Here is a 27,945-nt window from a genome sequence, read left to right as displayed (position 1 = left end):
GGAGTGAAGACATGGTAGCTAAATTTGCACATGACACAAAGATAGATAGGAAAGTATGTTGTGAAGAAGACAAAGAGTTTGCGCACGGATATAGATAGGTTGAGCGAGTGGACAAAAGATCTGGCAAATGGAGTTTAATGTGGGAAAATGTGAGGTTCACTTTGGTAGGAAGAACAAAAAGGCAGAGTATAACTTGAATGGAGAACGACTGCATAATTCTGACGCGCAGAGGGATCTAGGTGTTCAGGTACATGAGTTACAAAGTTAGTATGCAGGTGCAGCAAGTAATTAAGAAGGCTAATGGAATGCTATCCGTTATTACGAGAGGAATTGAACATAAAAGTAAGGATGTTATGCTTCAGTTATACAAGGCATTGGTGAGAGCACACCTCGAATACTGTGTGCAGTTTTGCCTCCTTATTTAAGGAAGGATGTAAATGCATTGGAGTCAGTTCAAAGGATGTTTGCTAGATTGATACCTGGAATGAGTGAGTTGTCTTATGAGGAAAGGTTGGACAGACTGGGCTTGTTTCCAATCAAGATTTTAGAAGAGTGGGGGATGATTTGATTGTAGTATACAAGATCCTGAACAGCATTGACAAGGTGCATATAGAAAGGATGTTTCCTCTTGCGGGTGAGTCCAGAACTAGGGGGCACAGTTTTAAAATTACGGGTCGCCCTTTTGGGACAGAGATGAGAAATTTTGTCTCTGAGGTTTGTATGACTTTGGAATTCTCTGCCTCAGAAGGTGGTGGAGGTGGGGGTCATTGAATATTTGTAAGGCAGAGGTAGATAGATTGGCAAGGGAATCAAAGATTATCAGGGTTAGGTAGGAATGTGGAAATTGAAACACAAGATCAGCCATAATCTTATTGAATGGCTGAGCAGGCTCGAGGGGCCAAATGGTCTCCTCCTGTTCCTATTTCTTATGTAACCCAGTTTCTCTAATCTCAATTTGTAACCAAAGTCTCTCATTCCTTGCTCTGTTCTAGTGAATTTCATTTGCATTCTCTTTGACACCTTGACATCCTCCCTAAAGTGTGGTGACTAGAAATGGACACATTACTCCAGCTGGCTTATGGTAACCATGTGAGTTACTGCTCACAAACCAGAATCAACCAACAGAAAGCTTACCCAAAGACTAATGAGGGCCATTTGGCTGCACTTCTGCATCACAACCTGTCATCAGACCACCAAAACATTTATCCTACCTAAAAGAATCTCTGAAACAAAAAACTAAGAATAAAGACCCCTTTCACACCAGGACATCCCAAAGTGCTTTACCACCAATGAATTGTTTTTGAAGTGTGGTCAGTGTTAAAATATGGCAGCCAATTTGCATACAACAAGCTCCACAGGCATTGTGATTAATGACCACTACCATCTGGAAGCACAAGGGCAGTGGATGCATGGGAACACCACTACCTAGAAGTTCCCCGCCTTGGAACTATATCAGCCGTTCCTTCTCTGTCACTGGATCAAAACCCTGGAACTCCCTAACAGCACTGTGGGTGTACCTACACCACATGGACTTCAGTGGTTCGAGAAGGCAGCTCACAACCTAAAGGGCAACTAGGGATGGGCAATAAATATTTGTCTAGCCAGTGCCACCTGTAAATGAATGTTTTTTAAAAATCTGTTTCAATGTTGTTAATTGAGGGATAAATATTAGCCCTTGAAAATCCCTGCTGCTCCTCTTAGAACAGTGCCAGATATTTTGCATCCACCTGAGAGGGCCGACGGTGCCCTTGACTTAACATATCAGAAAGATGGCAGCTCCACCACTGCAGTGCTCCCTCAGTCTGGATTGTGCACTCCAGTTTCTGTATTTGGGGACTTGAACCCACAACCTTCTACCTCAGACAAGAAAGTGCTGCCCATTGAATCTACTTAACATCTCAGCAGAGTCCAATATCATTCTGATTGATACTAATCTCCTGTGGTCACCACTCAAAGCTAATGCCCAGTTTTCCCCATTAGAACAATCACTGTACCACATAAGTCCTTCACTGGCTGGAAAACACTTTGTGCCTTTGAGGTCATGAACAGTGATATGAAAGGACATTATGATGAACCTTTATAAAACTGGAGTATTATGTCTAATTTTGGGCACCATATTTTAGGAAGGATGTGGAGGCATGAGAGAGGGTGTGGAAAATATTTTCAAAAACGGTTCAAGGGATGAAGGACTTCAGCTACAAGGATAGATTAGAGAAGCTGAGGCTGTTTAGAGAGGAGAGATTGAGCAGAGTCCTGATAGAGGGGTTTAAAATAATGACCAGTTTGGATTAAGTAGATAGGGAGAAACTGTCCCTGTTGGCAGCAGGGTTGAGAATCAGAGGGCACATATTTAAGGTGATTGTCAAAAGAGCCAGAGGTGGCAGGAAAAACATTTTTACACAAGTGGTTAGGATGTGGAATGCACTTCCTGAGTGTGTGGTGGAGGCAGATTTAATCATAGCTTTCAAAGGGGAATTGAATAATTATTTTAGAGAAAACATTTGCAGAGCTACGAGGGAAAGAACAGTGTGGGACTGGCTGATTTGCTCTTGTAGTGGGCTGGCAAGGACATGATGGGCTGAATGGCCTTATGTGCTGTGACCGTTCTATGATTCTGTAAAAATTGGAAGTGTTTTCTCTCAAGGCTTAGACATCTCACCTGCATGGCCATGTCCAGCATTAATTACTCATGCAGTTTTCAGAAAACCACCACCTCCAGTGTGGCTCCGATTGAACTTCTGAGATACCACTCTCAATCCACCAGATATTCATCTTCAAGCTGCCATTTATTATCGGATTTACTCTTTTCGTTTTATACAAGAACAGAAATTGAGAATAGACAATGCTTTTATATCTGTGTGTGTGAGTATGTACTTTGTTTCAACTTTGCTCCATTTCCCATTGGAAGTGTGTGAGTGGTTCCAGACAATATCAAGATGGTTTAAAATAGTGTAACAGTGAGCTATCTAATAACATTCCCTGACATCACTCTCCCACATTCCCAGATAATCTTGGAATTTGACCTTTTTCAGTTCAACTTAATCATCTTGTTAATGACAGATTATAATTTTACAAGTAAGGTTTTTTTCTTACAGATAACCAGCACAATGTGAATAACCAGAGTGTCTCAGGTTTCTGAGCGGTCATGGAATGCACTGTAATAGCCATATGGATGGTTTGTTAAACATTTGAAGGAGAATCATTTACAGCATTATAGGTAAAGGGAAGTGGGACTAATTGGACAGCTCCTTCAAAAAGCCAACACCTGCACAATGAGCCAAATAGTCCCCCTCTGTATATATGATTCTCCTGGACTGAGTAACGTGAGGCAACCCATTCATTTCTTCCACCATCTTTCTAGAGTGAGATTTCTGATACTGGTAGGACTATCATCCCGATTACATCCAGCAGATTGCAGTACTCCAAAGCTAATCTGTCAGAGACTCATCCTGTTTCTGGGTTGTTTCCCTGAGGTGAACAGGGTTTTTGCCTGACTCTCAACCCTGAGGATAGCCTTTTTGACCTAAACAAAAATAGCTGGAAAAACTCAGCAGGTCTGACAGCATCTGCGGAGAGGAACACAGTCAACGTTTCGAGTCCGCATGACTTCATCAGAGCGTGTTGTGTATCCTAGTAGCACAGCTCTCTGGGTCATAAGAGCGCCCACATCCATTCCCTCCCCCTATCCCACATCAAGGTACAATCCCTGCTGAAGTGCCTTAGGCACAATCCTTCCAACTTTGACACCAGGGTACAAACCAACTGAGATAGAATCAGAGTTTGTTCAGAAGGTTCAATGTGAAATGTGTCGGCGGTCGACACGGTGCCTAGAATAGCCTCTAATTTGACAGGAGTTGGTAATCTTTGTCATAGGATGGCTTGCATAATATAACCCAGTAAGCAGGGAAAAGCCTTTGCTCAGTTTGGCAGAGGGATAAAATTACGTTACATAAAATGTAGAGCACAGGCCATTTGACCTAACTGGTCTGTGCCAGTGTTTATGCTTCACACGAGCCTCCTCCTATCCTACTTCATTTCAACCTTTCAGCATATTTCCCACCTTCATGTGTTTATCTAGCTTAAGATCATAAAAAGAAATAGGAGTAGGAGCAAGTCATTTGGCCATTCAGTAAGATCATGGCTGATATGATTGTGGCCTTAACTTTGCTTTCCCTCCTGCCTCATAACCATGACCCCCCCCCGCGCTCCCCCATAACCCTTAGACATATTTTTCATTGAACAAGGGAGTCAAACTCGGCCTTGAATACATTTAATGACCCAGCCTCTGGGGAAGAGAATTCCAAACACTAATGACCCTCAGAGAGAAGAAACTCCTCATCTCTGGCTTAAATGGGAGACCCCTTTTTATAAACTGTGCCCCCAATTCTAGATTTCCCCCATAAGAAAACACCCTCTCAGCATCTACCCTGTCAACCCCTCTGCAAAATCTTGTACCTTTCAATAAAATCATCTCTCATTCCTCTAAACTCCAATGAGAACAGGCCCAGCCTACTCAGCCTTATTTTAGAAGACAAACCCTGCATCCAGGAATCAGCCTAGTGAACCTTCTCTGAACTGCTTCCAAAGCAAGTATATCCCTCCTTAAATAAGGAAACCAAAACTGTACACAGTATTCCAGATGCGGTCTTACCAATGGCCCGTACAGCTGTGGCAAAATTTTCCCTTATTTTATATTCTATTCCCTCTGCAATTAATGACAACATCCCACTTACCTTCGTAATCACTTGCTGCACCCGATACTAACTTATTGTGATTCATGTACCAGGGCACCCAGCTCCCTCTGTACCACAGGGTTCTACAATCTCTCTCCATTCAAATGACATTCAGCTTTTCTATTCAGCCTGCCAAAGTAGACAACCTGATATTTCCCCATCTTATTCTCCATCTGTCAATGTTTTGCTCACCTATTTAAGCTAGCTACATCCATTTGCAGCCTCTGTACCCTCCTCACATCTTGTTTTCCTACCCATTTTTGTATCATCAACAAATTCGACGACCATACAGTCAGTCAGCTTCCAATCTCCACCCCTCCATCATTTTCACGTGGTCCATCTCTGACACTTCCCTTCCCTTCCTTGACCTCTCTGTCTCAATCTCTGGTGATAGACTGTCCACCAATATCCATTACAAACCCACCGACACCCACAGCTATCTCGACTACAGCTCCTCACACCCCACTTCCTGTAAGGACTCCATCCCATTCTCTCAGTTCCTTCGCCTCCGTCGCATCTGTTCCGATGATGCTACATTCAAAAACAGTTCCTCTGACATGTCCTCCTTCCTTAACCGAGGTTTTCCACCCACGGTCGTTGACAGGGCCCTCAACCGTGTCTGGCCCATCTCCCGCGCATCCGCCCTCACTCCTTCTCCTCCCTCCCAGAAACATGATAGGGTCCCCCTTGTCCTCACTTATCACCCCACCAGCCTCCGCATTCAAAGGATCATCCTCCGCCATTTCCGCCAACTCCAGCATGATGCCACTACCAAACACATCTTCCCTTCACCCCCCTTATCGGCATTCCGTAGGGATCGCTCCCTCCGGGACACCCTGGTCCACTCCTCCATCACCCCCTACTCCTCAACCCCCTCCTATGGCACAACCCCTTGCCCACGCAAAAGATGCAACACCTGCCCCTTCACTTCCTCTCTCCTCACCGTCCAAGGACCCAAACACTCCTTTCAAGTGAAGCAGCATTTCACTTGCATTTCCCCCAACTTAGTCTACTGCATTCGTTGCTCCCAATGTGGTCTCCTCTACATTGGAGAGACCAAACGTAAACTGGGCGACCGCTTTGCAGAACACCTGCGGTCTGTCCGCAAGAATGACCCAAACCTCCCTGTCGCTTGCCATTTTAACACTCCACCCTGCTCTCTTGCCCACATGTCTGTCCTTGGCTTGCTGCATTGTTCCAGTGAAGCCCAACGCAAACTGGAGGAACAACACCTCATCTTCCGACTAGGGACTTTACAGCCTTCCGGACTGAATATTGAATTCAACAACTTTAGGTCGTGAGTCCCCTCCCCCATCCCCACCCCCTTTCTGTTTCCCCCTTCTTTTTTTTTCCCAATAAATTATAAAGATTTTCCTTTTCCCACCTATTTCCATTATATATAAAAAAAAACCCACTAGAGCTATACCTTGAGTGCCCTACCATCCATTCTTAATTAGCACATTCGTTTAGATAATATCACCAACTTTAACTTTAACACCTATGTGTTCTATTGTACTATTGTTGTTGACATCTTTTGATGATCTGCTTCTATCACTGCTTGTTTGTCGCTACAACCACACCAACCCCCTCCACCTCTCTGTCTCTCTATCTCTCCGCCCCCCACACACACACCTTAAACCAGCTTATATTTCAGCTCTTTCCTGGACTCGAACTCAAGTTCTGTCGAAGGGTCATGAGGACTCGAAACGTCAACTCTTTTCTTCTCCGCCGATGCTGCCAGACCTGCTGAGTTTTTCCAGGTAATTCTGTTTTTGTTTTGGATTTCCAGCATCCGCAGTTTTTTTGTTTTTATACAGTCAGTCACTTCATCCAAGTTGTTAATATAGATAGCTCGCCATCACCTGCAAGAGGACAATAGAGAATAGCTGATCTGGCCTAGCACCGCCCTCATCCTGTGAATGAATTAAAAATCTAACGACAACAAAATTCTACACTATTCCCAGAAAGACAAGTGTAACCAATGATGAACAGCTTATAGAGTCTTTTTTCCCCCAGATTTGCTCTTTCCCCATCTCCCCTTAAGACGCTGACTCTGCTGGGACACGTTTCCGAGCGTGTCACCAATCCCTGGATTGCCAAGCAACTGATCAGCCTGTCAGTCCCAGGGTGTGTAACCTGATTTTCTCCAGTCAGCTGGTGCTAAGCAGTACTTGACAGCTGCAGTCCCAGGGCAGTCCAACAGAGGACATTGTCACTACTCTGCTGCACCGAATGTGCATTTGGCACACTGTTGAATGAATGAACAAAATCGAAGAGGGTGATGATGCACATTGAAGCCGCTGGTGTAGCAGTCCTCGTAGACTCCTGATGGTAGAATAAATCTTGCGCAGGGAAAATAGACATCTCTGGGCAACGCCAATGGACAAAAATAAAAGTTTGGGTATCAGTCCGTGTCAAACTCTTTATTCTTTGTGGCTGTGATTTTTCACACTCTGCATCTACCTCAGAATTGTGGGGCTTTGCTTGCTTCAGCGTTTCAGCACAGGCTGACACTCCCAGTGTAACACTAAGGGAATGCTGCACAGCTGGAGGGTCAGTACCGAGGGAATGCTGCACTGTTGGGGGAATCAGTAACAAGAGAATGCCACGTTCAAGAGATGAGGACATAAAATAGTCAAAGGATCTGTCTTTCAGATAAAACATTAAACCAAAAGCCTGTTTCCTTTTTATTCATTCACGGGATGAGAGTTGCTGGCAAGGCCCATGGCTAATTGCCCTTGGGCATGTGGTGGTGGTGGTGAACCACCTTAAACCACTGCAGTCCCTGTGGGTACACCCACAGTGCTGTTAGGGAGGGAGTGCCAGGATTTTATCCCATTGGCTGAAGGAGCTCCCCTTTCAGAAGCTTGTTAGAGATCCTGCAGCCACAATTTGAGCAAAGAGTAGACTGCTAGGGCCAACATCACTCCCTCAGTCATAGTCAAAGGCAACCCAGGGTGGGCAATGAAGGCTGCCCTCGTCAATGATGCCCACATCCCATCAACAAACAGAAAAGGGGGGTTGCAGCAATGTTGTGGATGTTACTGGACCAGTAATCTAGAAAGCACAAGTTCAAATTCCACCCTGGCAGTCTCAGAAATTGAATTCAGATTAGGAAATCTGGAATGAAAAGCTGGTCTTAGTAAAAGTGACTGTGATATTGTCGGATTGTCTTAAAAACTCATCAGGGTCACTAATGTCCATTCAGGGAAGGAAACCTGTCATCCTTACTCGATTTGGGCATGTATGTGACTCCAGTCCCACAATAACATGGCTGACTCTTAATTCTGGCCCTTTGAAGTGGCCGATCAAGACACTCCAGAAAAGAAAACAAGATTTACATTTATATAGCACCTTTCAACAATACCAGATGCCTTAAAGCACTTTGCATTCAGTGAAATGCCTTTGAAGTGTACTAACAAAAAGTAAAACACTGTGGATGTTGGAAATCTGAAACATAAACAGAAAATGCTGGAAAAACTCAGCAGGTCTGATAGCATCTGTGGAGAGAGCAACAGAGTTAATATTTCCATTTACTCTGTTTCTCTCTCTACAGATGCTGCTAGACCTGCTGAGTTTTTCCAGCATTTTCTGTTGTTGTACATTTGAAGTGTAGTCACTTTTGTAATGTAGGTAACGTGACAATTTTCACACAGCAAGATCCCACAAACTGCAATGTGATAGTGACCAGATCACCTGTTTTTGTGATGGTGAGTGGGGGTTAAATAGTGGCCAGGAAACTGGGGAATCCCCCTGCTCTTCTTTAAATGTTGGCCATAACATCTTTTACATCCACCTGAGAGGACAGAGAGGGCTTCAGTTTAACATCTCATCTGAAAGATGGAGCCTCCAACAGTGCAGCACTCCCTTAGCATTGAAATGTCAGCCTTGAATTTTGTACTCCTGGAGTGAGATTTGAATCCATACTGTTGTGACTTAGAGGTGAGATAGTTACAAAACCACTTCCAGGAGCTCAAGAAGTGCTTGGGAACAGCACCAACTGCAAATTCCTCTCCAAGCCTCATACCATCCTGACTTGGAACTATATGAACATATGAAATAAGAGCAGGAGTAGGTTATTCAGCCCATTGAGCCTCTTCCGCTATTCAATAAGATCATGGCTGACCTGGTTTGTATTTTAAGTTCCACGTTCACACCTAGCCCCGATAACCTTTGATTCCCTTGCCTAAGTGAACAGCTTCATATTTTCCCACATTAAACTCCATCTGCCAGATTTTTGCCCACTCAACCGGTCTACAAACTCCTCACGTCTTCACAACATACTTTCCTACCTATCTTTGTGCCATCTGCAAGTTTAGCTCCCATGTCTTCACTTCCCTCATCTAAGTCATTGATGTAAATTTTAAAAAGTTGAGGCCCCAGAATAGACCCCTGTGGGACTCCATCATATCCTGCCAATCAGAAAAAGACCCATTTATGCATATTCTGCTTTCTGCCAGCCAGTCAATCTTCTATCCATGCTAATATGTTACCCACTATACCATGAACTTTTATTTTCTGCAATAACCTTTGATGTGGCACCTTATCAAATGCCTTCTGGAAATCCAACTACCATACATCTACAGGGTCCCCTTTATCCACAGCACGTCACTCCTTCAAAAAACTCCAATAAATGGGTTAAAATGATTTCCCTTTCTACATCACCAATCCTTCACTGTGGCTGGATCAAACTTCTGGAACTCCCTCCCTAACAGTACTGTAGATGTGCTGACACCTCATTTCCCTGCTGCAGATCAAGGAGGCAGCTCACTGCACCCATCTCTAATGACCATGGTACATGAAGTCTTTCAACTGGGCAGAATTAAAGGGAATGTAGTGGTAGTAGGGGACAGTGTAGTCAGGGGGATCAACACTATTCACTGCAGCTGAGGAAGAGAACCCCTGCCTGGTACCAGAGCCCAGGGGCTCTACACAGGGAGCGTGAGGAGCTGGGCACCAAATTAAGAAGCAGAAGCTCAAAGGTAATACTCTTTGGCTTATTACTTGAGTCACATGCAAATTGGCATAGGACAAATAAGATTAGAGAGATGAATGTGTGGCTCAAAGACTGGCCTGGGAGAAGTGAGTTCCAGTTTGTGGGGCACAGGCACCAGTAATGGGGAAAGTGGGGGATGTACCATTGGGACGGTCTATCACCTGAACTGTGCTGGGGCTGGAGTTCTAGTGAGTCATATAACTAGGGATGTAAACAGGGCTTTAAACTAACTGGGGGTTGTGGGGAGGGATCATGCAGGAGGAGATTGAGTAAATTGAAGGGAAATGACAGGGCAATATCTCAAGGTAACAATAAAGGTAATGATAGAGTAAGGCTGGAAGGGATAGTGATTGCAAAATGTGTCAGCAGATAGGGCCAGAGTTTACAAAAACAGTAAAAAAAAACCCACTGAATTAAGGACTCTGTATCCCAATGCCCGCGGCATTCCCAATAAAACAGATGAATTGTCAGCTCAAATAGAAATTCATATGTATGACCTGAAGGCCATTACAGAGACATGGCTACAAGGAAACCGGAGCTGGGATCTGAATACCCAAGGATATGTGACATTTGGGAAGGACAGGAAGCTGGGAAAAGGTGGTGGGTTAGCTCTGCTAATTAAAGAGGGCATTAGTACTGCAGTGAGAGATGGCTGCCAGTCTAAAGATCAAGACATAGGATCAGTTTGGGTGGAACTAAGAAACAGCAAGGGGCAGGAACCATTGGTGGGAGTTGTTTATAGGACACCAAATAGCAGTGGTAATATAAATCACAGTATAAATCAGGAAATCAGAGGTGCGTGTGACAAGGCTAATGCAGTAATCATGGGGGATTTCAATCTACATATAGACTGGGTAAATCTAATTAGTACTAATGTAGAGGACAATTTCTTGGAATGTATGTGAGATGGTTTTCTACAGCAGTAAGTTGAGGAACCAACTAGGGAATGGGCTATTTTAGATCCAATATTGTGCAATGAAAAAGGGCTAATTAATAATCTTATTGGGAAGGAGCCTTTAGGAAAGGTTTGACCATAACACGATAGAATTCTACATTAAGTTTGAGAGTGATGTAGTTCACTCAGAAACTAGGGTCTTAAATCTGGACAAAGGAAACTATGAAAGTATGTGGGGCAAATTGACTATGGTGGATTGAGAAAGGTGTGATAGTAGAAAGTAATGGCTAACATTTAAAGAAGCAATACATAGTTTACAACAAAAATACATTCCTTTAATGCAGAGAAAACCCAGCAAGGAAAGTGTCCCAACCATGACTAACAAAATAAATCAAGGATTGCATTAGATCAAAGGAAGAGGAGTATAAGGTTACAAACAAATGGTAAACCTTAGAATTGGAAACATTTTCAGATTCTGAAGAGGAGGACCAAGAAAAGAATTAACATAGAATGTGAGTAAACTGGCGGGAAACTTAAAAATGGACTGTAAAAGTTTCTATAGGTATGGACAAAGGAAAGGATTAGCAAAAACAAATGTGAGCATCATTAAAAATAGAGCTAGGAGAATTTATAATGGGGAAGAAGGAAATGGCAAATAATTTGTGTCTGTCTTCATTGAGGAAAATACTAAAAAACCTCCCAGAAATAATGGAGAATCAAGGAATTAGTGTAAACAAGGAACTGCAAGATATTAATATTAATTTAAAAGCACTAGAGAAATTAATGGGACTTAAAGTAGATAAATCCCTGGGACTTGATGATCTACGTCCCAGAGTGTTGAAAGAGATGGTTGTAGAGATAGTGGATGCAAATTTCTATAGACTTGAGAACTGTTTCTGCAGATTGGAAGGTGGCAAATGTAACCCCACTATTTAAGAAAGGAGGGAGAGAGAAAACAGAGAACGACAGACCTGTTAGCCTGACATCAGTTGTAGGGAAAATGTTAGAATCTATAAAGGATGCAGTAACAAGACTCAGCAAATAATGATAGATTGGGCAGAGTCAACGTGGATTTATGAAAGGGAAATTGTGTTCGACAAACCTGTTGGAGTTTTTTGAGGATGTAACCAACAGAATAGATCAGGAGGAGCCAGGGACATGGTGTATTTGAATTTTCAGAAGGTTTTTGATAAGGTTTCACACAGGAGGTTAGTAAACAAAATTAGAGCACATGAGATTGGGGGTAATATACTGGCAGGGATTGAGAATTGGTTAATGGATGGAAAAGAGAGAGTAGGAATAAATGGGTCATTCTCAGGATGGCAGGCTGTGACTAGTAGGGTGTTATGACTGATGCAGTTGGTAAAGCGGGGTTAATTAAAAATCCCAGAGGGAAACTTTAAACAACTGTCATAACCTATAATTTTAAGTGTTATGTTTGAGATGCGACTCTAAATTCAGGAATCAGACCACCAGTTCTCGAGGTTTTACATCAAACTAAATTAAACATTTTATTAATTTACATAGGTTAAAATATATATACACATGGCTACAAATTACTATCATGACTTCTAACAAATTCCCAAACTAATCTCCATTAAGGCAACAGCAACTCGTAGACTTAACCAAACACCAGGCAAAGCATTTTCACCTACAAATTCAAAATGAGGTTCTTTTCACTTTGGTTCCTGTGGAGCCGGTTGGAGACTTACAGCTGCTTTGATCTTACATTGCCTCTGCCCTGCACACCCAAAATGGTTGTCTTGTTAAACCCACCACTCCCATTGAATGTTAATTCTCATTATATTAACAACCTCTGAACTCCTCTCTAACAATAAAACCCCTTTCATAGTACCAACCTTATTAGTAATATAGACATATGTCTTGGTATCTGCTAGATAGGTGTCAGTTTTCACCCCATTTCTTGAATAATCTATTCAAAAAATGCAAATGCACGCCATCTCTCTTACATCTCAAAACTAGTACCCATCAAAGCACTGCGACTAGCTGGCTTTAATCCAGCTAAGCCACATCCACAGACTAAACCTCTTTTAAAAGAAAAATATTTTCCAAAATATTACATACATTAAAACTTCATGACATAGGGTACTACAAGGATCAGTGCTGGGGCCCCAGATACTCATCATCTATATCGTGAATGATTTGGATATGGGACCAAATGTAATATTTCCAAGTTTGCTGATGACACAAAATTAAGTGGAAGTGTGAGTTGTGAGGCAGATGCAAAGACACCAAGTGGATTTGGAGAGGCTAAGCAAGTGGGCAAAAATTTGGCAGATGGAATACAACGTGGAGAAATGAGAGGTTATCCACTTTGGTGGCGAAAACAGAAAGAATATTTCTTAAATGGTGAGAGTCTGGGAAGCTGTGAACAAAGGGACTTGGGTGTCCTTGTTCATGACTCATTGTAAGCTAACAGACAGGTACAGCAAGAAATTAGGAAGATAAATGGTATGTTGGCCTTCATCACGAGGAGTAAAGAGGTCTCACCAGTTATGTAGAGCCTTGGTGAGACTGCACCTGGAGTATTGAGTACAGTTTTGGTCTCCTTATCTAAGGAAAGGTATAGTTACCATAGAGGGAGTGCAGCAAAGGTTCACCAGACTGATTCCTGGGATGGAGGGATTGTCCTGTGAAGAAAGATTAAATAGACTGGTCTCTGAAGATGGGTCATATGGACTCGAAATGTTAACTCTGTATCCCTCTCTCCACAGATGCTGACAGACCTGCTGAGTTTTTCCAGCATTTTGAGTTTTTATTTTAAATAGACTGGGCTTTTATTCTCTGGAGTTTAGAAGAATGAGAGGTGATCTCAAAATTCATATAGGGCTCAACAAAGGAGATGCAGGAAGGATGTTTCCCCTGGCTGGAGGGGGTAGGGGGTGAGGTGGGGGGGGGTGGAGAAGGTGTCTAGAACCAGGGGACACAGTCTCAGGATAAGAGGCAGGCCTTTTAGGACTGAGATGAGGAGGAAATTCTTCACCCAGAGGGTGGTAAATCTTTGGAATTCTCTGTCCAGAGGGCTGTGGAGGTTCAGTAGTTGAGTATGTTTAAGACTGAGATTGACAGGTTTCTACACATTAAAAATATCCAGGGATATGGGGATAGTGCTGGAAAATGATGTTGAGGTAGATCAGCAAAGGGGGAGAGGGCTCGATGGGCTGAATGGACCACTCCTGCTCCTATTCCTTGTGGTCTAATGTTATAAATCAATTTTATAAACATGGCAGGTTTCTGAAGCTCTCCATGCCAATCCCAGTCGCTGTTGACCTGAGTTGGGGCTGCAGCAAGAGGAACACGGGGTGGGTGAGCTTCTGCTCCCAGCGTTGTTAGACTGGGTGAGAGGGATTACAGGAGGTTAAGGAATCATTGGGGTTCTGATCCTAACTGCTGTGTGGTGACCAATGTACATTCTCTAAGCTCGCTTGGCATGAACACGGGATCGAATGTGGGATCTTCCTGTCCTGTTTGGCTCAGTGCCACTCTGGTAAAGAGTGGTCATTTGGTCTGTTATGAGGTTTTGAACTTTACAAACTGCAGACATTGTCTTGCCATGACAGGTGAGAGATCAGGAGTAAACAGGGTGAGGTTAGGCTGCTATTGGAAAGGGTTAAGCTGTTTCTGCAGAAGGGGCAAGAAATTGGGTTGATTTGAAAAGGAGAAGGATTTTGTTTTTTGTCTCCAAAATGTATCATCTAGACTGAAATACCTGAAGAGAATATTGTTTGGATTTGAATTTTAATAAACTGTGGAAGCAGCCAACCAAATGATTTATGCAGGCTTGTCTGAGTGGTGTGTTGCCATGACACTGGCTTTCCCAACACTGAATGTTGCTGCCAAAGAAACATTCATTGTGAAGCGACAAAGGATTTGTTCGCTGTGGTTCCTTGGGTCACAGTGAAGCTGTACCCAACAGAGCCGACCCTTGACAGAGACAATCATTCAGAAATCCATTGATGGGAGTGTGTGTGTGAGCGAGGGTGATTCATACACTGTGTCTCTGTCTATCTGCCTGTCTGGCTGTCTCTAACTGTCAGTGTCTCTGCCTCTCTTTATCTGTTTGTCTATCTGTCTGTCTCTGTTTCTCTCTCTCTCTCTGTCTGTCTCTGTCTCTCTCTCTCTGTTGTTCCTTCTCTTGCTATCTGACTGTCTGCCTCCCTCTCCCTGTCTGTGCTCTCTCTCTCTGTCTGTCCTCTATTCTCTCTCTGTCTCTCTCTATCTGTCTCTCTCTGTCTCTGTCTCACTCTCTGTTGTTCCTTCTCTTGCTATCTGACTGTCTGCCTCCCTCTCCCTGTCTGTGCTCTCTCTCTCTGTCTGTGCTCTATTCTCTGTCCGTCTCTCTCTATCTGTCTTTCTCTCTGTCTCTGTCTCACTCTCTGTCGTTCCTTCTCTCGCTATCTGACTGTCTGCCTCCCTCTCTCTGTCTTTGTTCTGTCTCCCTGTCTGTCTCTGTCTGTGATTCTGTCTGTCTCCATCTCAGGGTCAACCTACACCACATGGACTGCAGCGGTTCAAGAAGGCAGTTCACCACCACCTTCTCATGGGTAAGGAGATGGGGAACAGATGCTGGCCCAGCCAGCGACACCCATATCCCATGAACAAATATAAAAATGGTCTATATCTGACTCTCCCGCTCCGACTGTTGGCTCTCGCTGCCTCTCGTTTCTCCCCCCTCTCTCTCTCTTGCTCCAGCCCCCTGTTTGTAGCTGGGCAAGGATTCCACCAGATACCCAACCAGTCTCCAGGCACTGAGGCTGACCAGTGAGTGGTGAAAGCCTATTTGACCGTGGAGGCATCACCTGCAGCACCAGGTCTGCCAGCACCAACCTCCAAGCTCTGCTTGGGTGCCCTAGACATAGGTCAGTTGCAGGAATCCCGTCCATTATTTCCTCCTCTCATTCTCTCCGCAGAAGCTCTGGGACTTCTTGTTTACCCAGCGAGTTGTTTGTGATCTGGAAGGGCGGTGGAAGCAGATTCAATAGGAACTTTCCAAAGGGAATTGGAGAAATACTTGACAGGGAAAAAAATTACAGGGCATTGGGGAAAGATGGAGGAGTGGGACTAATTAGCTAGCTCTTTCAAAGAGCTGGAACAGGTGCGATGAGTCGAATGGCCTCCTGTGTTGTATCATTGTTTGCTCAGCTAACACAGCACAGAACAGGTGTGGAGCCTGGGACAGCCCCCTCATGACTGCACTGTGTATTGTGCCCACCAGCTAAGCCCATGGAAGGTTTCAAATACCTTCCATTAACTGGCAGGATCAAAGAGCTGTAACCTTAATCAAAACAGGAGGAAGCCATTCGACACATTGTCTGGCCCTTTGAAAGAGTTATCTAATTAATCCCACTCCCCCTGCTATTTCCCCTATAGCCCTGCAAAATTCCCTTTGTCAAGTATTTGTCCAATTCCCTTTTGAAAGTTCCTATTGAATCTGCTTCCGCCGCCCTTTTAGGCAGCGCCTTCCAGATCACAACAACTCGCTGTGAAAAACACTCCTCATCTTCCCCTCTGGTTCTTTTGCCGGTTCTCATCAATCTGTGTCCCTTTGGTTACCGACCCTCCCTCTCCAATCTTATCAAAACCCCTTTGTGATTTTGAACGTGTCTATTAATATTCTCTACTGTAAAGAGCATGATCACAGTTTCTCTAACCTCTTCCAGCATTCACAATAAATTATTTTAAGAGCTAATTAAGGAAAATTTACAAAGCTCTGGGGAAAAAGCAGAGCAGAGTGGCATTACTTGGACATCTCTCTCAGAGATCATGTACCGCACTATGGGCTGAATGGCCTGTGCTGTGTGATTTTATGATTCTGTGCTCTAACTGGAGCTGTCTGCTGTCTCAGGAGGTGTTGAGCATAGTTAATGCCTTTGGGTCAGTCAGTCATAGGGTTTCTCCTTCAAGAAGTAAATGTTTTTTTTTTGAATGTTTGGATTATGTTTATTAAATGAACAGAGCTAATAAAGCTAATAATACATCGTTCACTGGGCGTAGTACCGATATAGGAGCCCCTCTGGACAAGATAGGCTAATTCCTGTGAGCCCTTGTGTAGCTACTGCCCTCCCCTGTTACTATGGCAGCCTGGACTGCTCTCCCAGTGGTCTCAACGTGCCCAAGGGTATTACACTCTCAATGTACATGATCCACAGCTGTTTAATGAGATCATTCTCAGTTGCAGCCAAGACTGACATTTTCTGACCATCCCTCATTACCCTGGGAAGATAGATTTGATGCAACTGAGTGCCTCACTTGGGTCCCTTTCAGAGGGTCAGTAAGTTTCCACCACATTAGTGCGGGGACTGGAGTCACATCTCGGTTCAGACAGGGTAAGGACAGCAGCTTTCCTTCCCTATAGGGGGCACTAATGAGCCAGTGGGTTTTGCGACATAGCAACTTCCCCAGACTGTATTCAGGTGAATTGAAATGTTTGAATTGACAAGATGGGATCTGAACCCACATTCTGGATTTATTGATAATGTAAAATTACAAAGTGTAGTCCAGAGTAAGGTCCCCTTTGAGCTCAAGCAACATCAAGCTCTTTTCCAATCATAGATTCTTACAGCACTGAAGGAAGCCATTCAGCCCATTGTGCCTGTGCTGGCTGTTTGACAGACCTGTCCAATAAATCCCACTCCTGCTGCCCTTCTCCGTAATTCCACAAATTAGTCCACTGCATGCATCTGTGCAATCATCTTTTGAAAGCTCTTATGGAATCTGATTCCACCACCCTTTCAGATAGTGCGTTCCCGATCTCAATAACCCTCTCTGGGAGGACATTTCCCCTCATCTCCTTGATTATGCTTTTGCCAGTTATTTTAAACCTGCGCTCACTGACTCATGCAATAGGAAACAGTTTTTGTCAAAACCCATCTTAATTTTGAACACCTCTATTAAATCCCCTCTTAATTTCTCTGCTCTAAGAAGCACAACCCCAGCTTCTCTAGTCTCTTCACGACCAAGTTCTCTCATCCCTGGTATCTTTCCGGTTAATCTTCTCCACACCCTCTCCAAGGCCTTGACATCCTTCCTAAGGTGTGGGGCCCAGAATTAGACACAAGACTCCATATGAGGTCTAACAAATGATTTGTAAAGGTTTAGCATAAATTCATTGTTTTTCTAATTAATCACCCTATTTATAAAGCCCAACTTATCAATTTACCCTGGCACCATCTGAGATTTGTGAATATGCAACAGTAGACCCTCTGTTCTTGCCCCAACCCCAGATTAGATTCCACTGCCTCTCTCAAAATGCATCATTTCACACTTTTCTGTATTAAATTGTACCTGTCATCTGTCTACCCAGTTCAACAGTCTGTCCCACTACCCTATCCTCCCTTCCACCTCACTACCCTATCCTCCTCTCCGCCTCACTACCCTATCCTCCTCTCCGCCTCACTACCCTATCCTCCTCTCCGCCTCACTACCCTATCCTCCCCTCCACCTCACTACCCTATCCTCCTCTCCGCCTCACTACCCTATCCTCCCCTCCACCTCACTACCCTATCCTCCTCTCCGCCTCACTACCCTATCCTCTTCTCCACCTCACTACCCTATCCTCCCCTCCACCTCACTACCCTATCCTCCTCTCCACCTCACTACCCTATCCTCCTCTCCGCCTCACTACCCTATCCTCCTCTCCGCCTCACTACCCTTTCCTCCTCTCCGCCTCACTACCCTATCCTCCCCTCCACCTCACTACCCTATCCTCCTCTCCGCCTCACTACCCTATCCTCCCCTCCACCTCACTACCCTATCCTCCTCTCCGCCTCACTACCCTATCCTCCTCTCCGCCTCACTACCCTATCCTCCTCTCCGCCTCACTACCCTATCCTCCCCTCCGCCTCACTACCCTATCCTCCCCTCCACCTCACTACCCTATCCTCCCCTCCGCCTCACTACCCTATCCTCCTCTCCGCCTCACTACCCTATCCTCCCCTCCACCTCACTACCCTATCCTCCCCTCCACCTCACTACCTATCCTCCCCTCCACCTCACTATCCTATCCTCCCCTCCGCCTCACTACCCTATCCTCCCCTCCACCTCACTACCCTATCCTCCTCTCTGCCTCACTACCCTATCCTCCCCTCCACCTCACTACCCTATCCTCCTCTCCGCCTCACTACCCTATCCTCCTCTCCGCCTCACTACCCTATCCTCCTCTCCGCCTCACTACCCTATCCTCCTCTCCGCCTCACTACCCTATCCTCACCTCCACCTCACTACCCTATCCTCCCCTCCACCTCACTACCTTATCCTCCCCTCCGCCTCACTACCCTATCCTCCCCTCCACCTCACTACCCTATCCTCCCCTCCACCTCACTACCCTATCCTCCCCTCCACCTCACTACCCTATCCTCCCCTCCACCTCACTACCCTATCCTCCCCTCCACCTCACTACCCTATCCTCCTCTCCGCCTCACTACCCTATCCTCCCCTCCACCTCACTACCCTATCCTCCCCTCCACCTCACTACCTATCCTCACCTCCACCTCACTACCCTATCCTCCTCTCCGCCTCACTACCCTATCCTCCCCTCCACCTCACTACCCTATCCTCCCCTCTGCCTCACTACCCTATCCTCCTCTCCGCCTCACTACCCTATCCTCCCCTCTGACTCACTACCCTATCCTCCCCTCCACCTCACTACCCTATCCTCCTCTCCGCCTCACTACCCTATCCTCCCCTCCACCTCACTACCCTATCCTCCCCTCCGCCTCACTACCCTATCCTCCCCTCCGCCTCACTACCCTATCCTCCCCTCCACCTCACTACCCTATCCTCCTCTCTGCCTCACTACCCTATCCTCCCCTCCGCCTCACTACCCTATCCTATCCTCCCCTCCGCCTCACTACCCTATCCTCCCCTCCACCTCACTACCCTATCCTCCCCTCTGCCTCACTACCCTATCCTCCCCTCCACCTCACTACCCTATCCTCCCCTCCACCTCACTACCCTATCCTCCCCTCCGCCTCACTACCCTATACTATCCTCCCCTCCACCTCACTACCCTATCCTTCCCTCCACCTCACTACCCTATCCTCCCCTCCGCCTCACTACCCTATCCTCCCCTCCACCTCACTACCCTATCCTCCTCTCCGCCTCACTACCCTATCGTCCCCTCCACCTCACTACCCTATCCTCCCCTCCACCTCACTACCCTATCCTCCCCTCTCCATCTCAGTATTATCCCCCTCTTCACCTCAGTACTATATCCTCCTCTTTGTCACAGAATCACAGAATCTTAACAGGACAGAAGGAGGCCATTCGGCCCATTGTGTCTGCACCAGCTCTCTCCAAATGAGCATTAGGAACTTGTGCCATTGCCCTGCCTTTTCCCTGTACCTCTGCTCATTGTTTTTCTTTCAAATAATCATCTCATGCACTCTTGAATGCCTCGATTGAACCTGCCTCCCCCACATTTCCAGACAATGTATTCCAGACCAGAACCACTCGCTGTGTGAAAAAGTTTTTCTCACATCACATTTGCCTCTTTTGCAAAACACTTTAAATCTGTGCCATCTCGTTCTTGATCCTTTTACAATTGGGAACAGCTTCTCCCTATCTACTCTGTCCAGCCCCCTCATGATTTTGAACATCTCTAACAAATCTCCTCTTAGCCTTCTCCTCTCCAAGGAGAACAGTCCCAACCTCTCCAATCTATCTTCAAAACTGAAGTTTCTCATCCCTGGAACCATTCTTGTAAACCTCTTCTACACTCTCTCCAGTGTGTTCATATCCTTCCTATAATGCAGCTCCCAGAACTGTACACAATACTCCAGCTGAGGTCTAATGAGTGTCTTATATAAATTCAGCATAACCTCCCTGCTCTTGTACTCTATGCCCCTATTAATAAAGCCCAGGATACTATATGCTTTATTAACTGCTCTCTCCACCTGTCCTGCCACCTTCAATGACCTATGCACATATACACCCAGGTCTTTCTGCTCCTGCACCCCCTTCAAAATTTCACCCCTTATTTGATATTGTCTCTCCATGTTTTTCCTTCCAAAATGCATCACCCCTCATTTCTCCACATTGAACTTCATCTGCCACCTATCTGCCCACTCCACCAACTTGTCTATGTCCTCTTGAAGTTCCACACCAATCTCCTCGCAGTTTACAATGCTCCCAAGCTTTGTATCATTTGCAAACTTTGAAATTATCCCCTGCACACCAAGATCTAGATCATTAATATATATCAGGAAAAGCAAGGGTCCCAATACTAACCCTGGGGAACTCCACTACAAACCTTCCTCCAGACTGAAAAATATCCATTGACCATTACTCTCTGCTTCCTATCTTTCCCTTTTATTCCATGAGCAATAACTTTTCTCACAAGTCTGTTGTTTGGCACTGTATCAAATTCCTTTTGAAAGTCCATGTACACCACATCAACAGCATTAGCCTCATCAACCTTTTCTGTCACTTCTTCAAAAAATCCCAGAAAGTTAGTTAAACACAATTTCCCCTTTAGAAATCCATGCTGGCTCTTCCTTATCAACCCATATTTTTCCATGTGACTACTAATTCTATCCTGAATAATTGTTTCTAGAATCTTGCCCACCACTGAAATTAAACTGACTGGTCTGTAATTGCTGGGTTTATCCTTTTTTGAACAAGGACATAATGTTTGCAATTCTCCAGTCCTCTGGCACCTCCCCTGAGTCTAGGGAAGACTGAAAGATTATGGCCAGTGCCCCTGCAATTTCTACTCTCACTTCCTTCAATATCCTTGGATGCATCTCACCCAGTCCCGGTGCCTTGTCAAATTTAAGCACTGACAGTTTATTCAACAAGTCCTCCTTATCAATTTTGAACCCTTCTAGTGACAGAGTTTCCTCATCTGTTACCATGTCCTGGGTAGCATCTACCTCCTTGGTAAAGACAGATGCAAGGTATTCATTTAATACCTCAGCTATGGCCCCTTCGTCCATGTGTAAATTCCCTTTTAGATCCCTAATCGGCTCTACTCCTCCTTTTCCCACCGATTTACTATTTATATGTCTATAGAAGACTTTGGGATTCCCCCTTATGTTGGCTGCCAGTCTTTTCTGATAATCCCTCTTCACTTCTCTAATTTGCTTTTTCACCTCCCCTCTGAACCTTCTGTATTCCTCTTGGTTCTCAATTGTATTTTCTACCTGAAACCTGTCATAAACGCATTTTTTCTTCTTTATCTTAATTTCAATCTCCTTTTTCATCCAGGAAGCTCTGGATTTGTTTGCCCTACCTTTCCCTTTCGATGGAATATACCTTGACTGTGCCCAAACCAATTCTTTTTTGAAGCTAGCCCATTGTTCAGCTACAGTTTTTCCCGCCAATCTTTCATTCCAGTCTATCTGGCCCAGCTCCGTTCCTGCATCACTGAAGTCGGCTCTCGCCCAGTTAATTATCCTTACTCTGGATCATCTTTTTCTATCCATCGTCCTAAAACGTACAATACAATGATCACTGTCTCCTCAATGTTCTCCCACTGACACTTGATATACTTGGCCTGCCTCATTGCCAAGAACCAGGTCCAACAATGTGTCTTTTCTTGTTGGATTGGACACATTCTGCTGTAGAAAATTCTCCTGAACACAATCTAGGAACTTTTGCGCCTCCTGCCCTTTACACTACCACTGTCCCAGCCTACAATTGGGTAATTAAAGTCCCCCATTATAACTATTTGATAATGCTTGCATCTCTCTAATTTCCCTGCAAATTTATTCTTTTACATCCTTCTCACTGTTTGGTAGTCTATAGACTACACCAAGCAATGTAATTGCACCCTTTTGTTCCTTAGCTCTAGCCAAGTTGATTCTGTCCTCTAACCCTCTGGGACATCCTCTTTCTCCAGCACTGCGATGCCCTTCCTTTCTTCTCCCTCCCCTCCTGTACAGCTGAGCCACTTGTGGTGCCACAAACCTGGCTCTGACTGCGCTCCCCTGAGGAACCAGCATCTCACCAGCTTCCAAAACGGAAAACCAATTTGTGAGCGGGACCCCAATGGACTCCTGCACCACCTGCCTACTTCTCTGGGACAGCCTGGTGGTCGCCCATTCCCTCTCTGTCTCCAGGCCCTGAAGCTGCGGTGTGACCACCTCTCTGAATGTGCTATCCACGCAGCTCTCAGCCTCCCGGATGTGCCACACTGACTCCAGCCGCTGCTCGAGCTCTGAAACCTGGAGCTCAAGTTTCTGCAGCTGACAGCACTTCCTGCACATGTGGTCATCTAGGACACCGGTAGCGTCCATGACTTCACACGTATTACAGGACACGCATTCCACTTGACTGAGCTGCCCTGCCATGTCTTAACTCTACTTCCCCTGTGTTAACCTTATTCTACTTTGAATTATTTATATTACTTTATTATATTGGCCCTAAATTTCCCTTATTCCTGGCGCTTCTCAGTTAAATCCAAGATTGGAACTTTTAAGATATTACACTTTTCTAATTTACTCACTAGTTCCTACTCACCAAGGCCCCCGCTCTTCTTTCTGAGCAAAGGTAGAGAAAGAAAGGAGCACCTCCTCCCCTCTCACCGAACTCCCTCAGTCACCAAACTCCAACTGAAGCTCTCTACTGCAGCCAAACACAGCACTTGAGGGCAAGCAAAGTCAGCACTATATGATAGCCTACTTTTATAGTCTATGAACCTTGCTTCGGAAAACCTGGTTAAGCCTGTTATCTTATTTACTGGTTGCAGTTGCAAACAGCCTGTATGAGCCCTGTTTTAAAGCTGGACTAAAACTCACCTTCTTCCAACCCCAACAGCAACTTTTAGTTAATTACTAAATTAAAGAAAGACAAGACTTTAGATAGAATTTAACCCTTAACCCTTAAACTCCCTTAGTCACCAAAATCCAACTGAAGCTCTCTACTGCAACCAGAAAACAAAACTCCGGTGCAGACCCACAGTACTATCCCCCCTCTCTGTCTCAGTACTATCCTCCCCTCTCTCTCAGTACTATATCTTCCTCACTGTCCCAGTACTATAACCTTCTCTCTGTCTCAGTATTGCATTGCTCCTCTCTGTCTCAGTATTATATCCTCCTCTCTGTCTCAATACTATATCCTCCTCTCTGTCTCAATACTATATCCTCCTCTCTGTCTCAATACTATATCCTCCTCTGTATCTCAATACTACATCCTCCTCTCTGTCTCAGTACTATATCCTCCTCTCTGTCTCAGTACTATATCCTCCTCTCTGTCTCAATACTATATCCTCCTCTCTGTCTCAATACTATATCCTCCTCTCTGTCTCAATACTATATCCTCCTCTCTGTCTCAGTACTATATCCTCCTCTCTGTCTCAGTACTATATCCTCCTCTCTGTCTCAATACTATATCCTCCTCTCTGTCTCAATACTATATCCTCCTCTCTGTCTCAGTACTATATCCTCCTCTCCGTCTCAATACTATATCCTCCTCTCTGTCTCAATACTATATCCTCCTCTCTGTCTCAATACTATGTCCTCCTCTCTGCCTCAATACTATGTCCTCCCCTCTGTTTCAATACTATATCCTCCTCTCTGTCTCAATACTATATCCTTCTCTCTGTCTCAATACTATATCCTCCTCTCTGTCTCAATACTATATCCTCCTCTCTGTCTCAATACTATATCCTCCTCTCTGTCTCAGTACTATATCCTCCTCTCTGTCTCAGTACTATATCCTCCTCTCTGTCTCAATACTATGTCCTCCTCTCTGCCTCAATACTATATCCTCCTCTCTGTCTCAATACTATATCCTCCTCTCTGTCTCAATACTATATCCTCCTCTCTGTTTCAATACTATATCCTCCTCTGTATCTCAGTACTATATCCTCCTCTCTGTCTCAATAATATATCCCCCTCTCTGCCTCAGTACTATATCCTCCTCTCTGTCTCAATAATATATCCCCCTCTCTGCCTCAGTACTATATCCTCCTCTCTGTCTCAATAATATATCCCCCTCTCTGCCTCAGTACTATATCCTCCTCTTTGTCTCAGTACGATCCTCTATCTCTCTCAGTACTATCCTCCTCTCTGTTTCAATACTATATCCTCCTCTCTCTCTCAGTACTATATCCTCCTCTCTCTCTCAGTACTATATCCTCCTCTCTCTCTCAGTACTATATCCTCCTCTCTCTCTCAGTACTATCCTCTCTCCCTCTCAGTACTATTCTCCTCTCTCTCTCAGTACTATTCTCCTCTCCCTCTCAGTACTATCCTCCTCTCTCTCTCAGTACTATCCTCTCCCTCTCAGTACTATCCTCTCTCTCTCAGTACTATATCCTCCTCTCTCTCTCAGTACTATCCTCTCTCCCTCTCAGTACTATTCTCCTCTCTCTCTCAGTACTATCCTCTCTCCCTGAGTACTATATCCTCCTCTCTCTCTCAGTACTATCCTCTCCCTCTCAGTACTATCCTCTCTCTCTCAGTACTATCCTTTCTCTCTCAGTACTATCCTCTCTCTCTCAGTACTATATCCTCCTCTCTCTCTCAGTACTATATCCTCTCTCTCTCAGTACTATCCTCCTCTCTCTCTCAGTACTATCCTCTCCCTCTCAGTACTATCCTCCTCTCCCTCTCAGTACTATCCTCCTCTCTCTCTCAGTACTATATCCTCTCTCTCTCAGTACTATTCTCCTCTCTCTCTCAGTACTATCCTCTCTCTCTCAGTACTATCCTCTCTCTCTCAGTACTATCCTCTCCCTCTCAGTACTATCCTCTCTCTCTCAGTACTATCCTCTCTCTCTCAGTACTATCCTCTCCCTCTCAGTACTATCCTCCTCTCTCTCTCAGTACTATCCTCTCTCTCTCAGTACTATCCTCTCTCTCTCAGTACTATCCTCCTCTCTCTCTCAGTACTATCCTCTCCCTCTCAGTACTATCCTCTCTCTCTCAGTACTATCCTCTCTCTCTCAGTACTATCCTCTCCCTCTCAGTACTATCCTCCTCTCTCTCTCAGTACTATCCTCTCTCTCTCAGTACTATCCTCTCTCTCTCAGTACTATCCTCCTCTCTCTCTCAGTACTATCCTCTCTCTCTCAGTACTATCCTCTCTCCCTGAGTACTATATCCTCCTCTCTCTCTCAGTACTATCCTCCTCTCTCTCTCAGTACTATCCTCCTCTCCCTCTCAGTACTATCCTCCTCTCTCTCTCAGTACTATCCTCCTCTCCCTCTCAGTACTATCCTCCTCTCTCTCTCAGTACTATCCTCCTCTCTCTCTCAGTACTATCCTCCTCTCCCTCTCAGTACTATCCTCCTCTCCCTCTCAGTACTATCCTCCTCTCTCTCTCAGTACTATCCTCCTCTCTTTCTCTATCCTCCACCCTGGCCGTTCCCATGGGTGCAATGGAGCTAAGGAGTGGTGGGGGGGGTTGCTGGTGGTGGGGGGTTGGGGGGGGCGGTGCGGGGAGCTTTTACACCTGCTGGTATTGAGGGCAGCTTTTGACCAGGGTTTCTATATCCAAGTCCATGCCTGGCCACCATAAATAGCTGCGTGTGAGCATCCCCATTCTGCTAATGTCCGGGTGAGCGCAGTGTCGCTCAGCTAATAACGGCCTTCACCCCCTCGGGGACACGCTAACCCTGGCTCCCCAGAGTAATATGCTGTCCTGGTGGGAGAGTTCATATCTGTGATAAGATTAGGGCTTCATCTCCTCGGATCTAGATCCACCTGACCAACCATTCAAGACCTGCTCCTGGACATTAGCCAATAGCAGGCCCCGGCTCGTCCACTCCCGGATTTATCTGGTCTGAACAGGGGAGGAATCCAGAAAATTCAGCCCTAAGACCATTTCCTGGGGAATCGGAGCCTCCCTGGTAGTAGGTGGCAGGGGAAGGTGGCTCAGTGTGTCGGCATGTGTGATTGGAGTTCCCAAACTGTGAACAAAAGTGTATTTGTAGACGGTTAATATTAGTGTCCATCCCTGGATGTGAGCCAACACGATAGGGGTATCACTTTATCTTCTCCAAATAATCCCAGTAGGGGCTTGTGGTCGGCTATAATATGGAAAAAGCGACCATGGAGATATTGATGAAACTTCCGGATGCTGAACACAATCGCTAAGCTCTCCTCTTCAATCCGGGAATATCATCGCTCTGCGACACGAAGTGTGCGAGATGTATTAACCAAAGGGTCATTCGGAACCGTCCATCATCTGATGTGAAAGGGCAGCCCCTAATCCATAAGGGGACGCATCACATGTTAAAACTAGTTCCTTCTTGGGGTCAAAGTGGAACAACAAGGTCGGCGACCTTACCAATCGCTTCACTTTCAGGAAGGCATCCTGGTGCGGGACTTGCCAACTCCATTTCTGGTTCTTCTTAAGCAGGTTGTACAATGGGGCCAGTACAGTCGAGAGGTTTGGGAGGAATTGGCCATAGTAGTTTACCAGGCCTAAGAAGGCCATAAACTCTGTGGTATTTATTGGGGCTGGTGCCTCGCGAATGGCCTGGACTTTTTCTTCTACAGGACACAGGCCCTGCGCATTGACCTTCTGGCCCAAGTAAACTAGCTCACACTTCTCTCGTTATAAACGAAACCCCACTTGTGTGAAGCATTTGAGCACCTCTTCTAGATTTGCTAAGTGTTCATTGTTGGTCAGTCCTCTCACCAATATGTCATCCGAGTAAACGATAACATGGGGCAACCCTTGGAGCAAGTTTTCCATCGTTTGTTGGAAAATAGCACAGGCTGTGGAGACCCCAAAGGGTAGACTTGTGTATTGATACAATCCTCGGTGCGTATTAATGGTGACGAATTCCCTAGGGTCCTTTTCCAACTCTACCTGCTGGTAGGCATGGCTCATGTCTCATTTTGAATATGTGGTGCCTCCTATCAACTTCAAGTACAATTCCTCAATCTTGGGTATTGGGTGTCTATCAAGTTTGCCACCTTATTGACAGTTAGCTTATAGTCACCACATAGATGCACACTTTGGTCCAGCTTCAGTATGGGTACGAAGTGTGCCACCAACTCAGAAAATTGCACTGGTTGTAGGATGCCCCAATTTTTCCAATCTGTCCAGTTCGGTTTCAACTTTGTCCCGTAGAGCATAAGGGACTGGTCTGGCTTTTATAAAGTGTTCATTGTGTTTGGGTCTACATGGATTCAGGCCTGTAGCCCTCGAATCCTTCCTAACTCATCGTTGAAAATGGAAGAATACATTTGCAACAATTCCTGTAAGCCTTTCTCTGTAATTTGAAAAATTTCGGCCCATTTCAATTTAATCTTTTTGAGTCAGCTGTGGCCTATTAATCTGGGGCCCTGTCCAGCTCCCACTTACAAGGGCAGCCTCTCAGATTGGCCTCCTTACATCACTGAGAC

This window comes from Carcharodon carcharias, chromosome 7 (genome assembly GCF_017639515.1).
Source record: "Carcharodon carcharias isolate sCarCar2 chromosome 7, sCarCar2.pri, whole genome shotgun sequence".
Classification (NCBI taxonomy): domain Eukaryota; kingdom Metazoa; phylum Chordata; class Chondrichthyes; order Lamniformes; family Lamnidae; genus Carcharodon; species Carcharodon carcharias.
The sequence above is the reverse complement of the archived record's forward strand: the minus strand, read 5'-3'. Positions refer to the sequence as shown.